Here is a 2,107-nt window from a genome sequence, read left to right as displayed (position 1 = left end):
ATCCGATCGTTTTGTTCAAGTGTCTATTATTTGTTGTTGCACGAGGCGAGGCGTGCTTCGAGACGAGCGGCTGCTGCTATGCGATACCCATGTGCTCCCCTATGCCTCTCCTGTGCCCCCTTTCTTCTTTCTTTCTTGAAAGGAGGTCGGTGAAGTTGTGGGTTAGGGAATGGGCATCTTGAGAATTGAAGGTGCGAGTTAGAATGTGCCGTGTGGACAAGAGCTAGAGCCGACTGGTAGTGAATTAAAAAAAAAAAAAAAGAGAGGCACAAGCTGCGATTTCGACAGTTGCAGGAGCTGCTGCTTTGAGGTCTTTCAATGTTGTGCACAATGTAACTTGTTTTGCCATCCTTGAACTCAGTTCGGACTTCGCCAATATAGAAGCTCTGCTTCCATGGACTACAATTCGTTTTCCTTGTGGGAGCAGACCTACGTGCTCGTTTCCTGCAGCGGCCTCTTTCTTGCGATCTATATCATCGGCTTGTTCGGCCTTTTTCGTGGTTGGAAGCGAAAATCGCGGTTCGAAGCTGCGAGCTGTGGCATGTCTGTGCTCCATGGGACAACGGCGACGTTACTGTCGGCCTACAATCTCCTTCGGACTCCATGGGAACTCGACGCCTCCAATACGGTTTTTCAGGAGAGACTGATGGAATTTAGCGCCGCTTACTTTCTTGTAGATCTATTGCATTACGCTTTCTTCGTTCCGGAAGAAATTCTCTTTATATTGCACCACATAGCCACGTCCACTTACATACTCTCTTGTCGATACTACACAGAGCATGGTGCAGTCTCCGTACTGGCTCTTCTCGGTTTGGCGGAATCGACCGCTCTACTTCAGAATATTTGGACTATAGCATCTCTAGCCCCTGACGATTGTTTTGCGGCGAAGCGTATCTACAAAGCAGTATATCCAATCTTCATCACACTTTTTACCTTTGTCAGGGGAGTTCTCGGTCCGTACCTCGCTTGGAGCCTCTCAAAATATTATTTTACAGGTCAAGCAGACTCGGTGATTCCGAGGTGGCTGGCATCTTATTGGATGACTGTTGCTATCTTGGCCATTTCAGCTAGCCTCTTCTGGGTTTCCGGACTATGGGTGAGGTTTTTAGCATTGTACAAGGGGAGAGTACAGACAGGTGCAAAACCAAGTAAGTTCGAGTAGAACGTGAGCCAATCCCAATTTTTTGAAAGCTTGTTTTTGCTAGGAGCAATGCATTTATCAAGTTTGGTGTGAAGTTGTTGATTGGCATACAGTATATTGTATGCCCTTCTGCACCATTTTGTCAAAGTAAATCCTTCACTTTACACTGTTTAGCACCTACAATGATTTTTCTTCCATGGCATAGTTAGCCCTTGAAATTATTTATGGATAACCGGAATTGACATATAGATATCTCTGTTGCCTGGATCACGCAAGAAGCCTAGTGCAGTCAACACTTACTACACAGCATGGTATGATGGGCTGAAGATTTTCAAGCCTGTCTTGGGATGTGGTGAAGTCCAGGAATCACGAGGGCTAAAGATCGCCATACTCTAATATTCATGTCTGCAACTCGTAATCATGTGCCTGATCTTATGCTAGCTGCCGATCTGTTTTCAATGAATTTATAGATTAATGTTCAAAGTTGGGGCTGGATTTTAATGTAGAGTTTCTCAAAATGGTTGGCTTAGTGGTCTTAACGAGCTTAAGAACGTTGGTGTGTCTTGTGTTTGGTCTTACAACAAGATTGCAAAAATGTATTGGAGCAAACTTAGCATTCTAGAAGAAAATGTTCTATCCTCCATAAAGGTATCTTTTGCAAACAACTTGTTTTGACCAAATACTTGAAGTTATTATCTCCCTAATGAGACTACCCAAGGCTTAACCATGATTGGAAGATGTAGTGTTAAGGTTGATTGAGCATAATTTCAAGGATTTTAAGAATAATCTAATCCAGTGTTGGCAATAACTAGGGTTAAGCTTAGTGGAAGGGCATGTGATTTGGAATGCATGACTTGCCCTTCAAGCAAACTAGGTTTTCTAGTGGTCTAGACCTCTGGCTCAGGAGTAATTCTGAAAGGGTGAACTTGTGGGTGGAAGGTGATCAATCCTTAGGGTTTTGGATAC

At 43.9% G+C, this 2,107-nt stretch overlaps 1 pseudogene; it reads left to right on the top strand.

Moving 5' to 3' along the window:
- The first annotated feature begins 248 nt into the window (after positions 1–248).
- Positions 249–1,537, top strand: LOC147885200 (TLC domain-containing protein At5g14285 pseudogene; annotated as a pseudogene).
- The last annotated feature ends 570 nt before the right edge of the window (positions 1,538–2,107 follow it).

The sequence above is a fragment of the Dipteris shenzhenensis genome, chromosome 26 (assembly GCF_047967505.1).
Source record: "Dipteris shenzhenensis isolate YYH24624 ecotype China chromosome 26, Dip_SZ_1.0, whole genome shotgun sequence".
NCBI lineage: Eukaryota > Viridiplantae > Streptophyta > Polypodiopsida > Gleicheniales > Dipteridaceae > Dipteris > Dipteris shenzhenensis.
The sequence above is the reverse complement of the archived record's forward strand: the minus strand, read 5'-3'. Positions and strand labels throughout refer to the sequence as shown.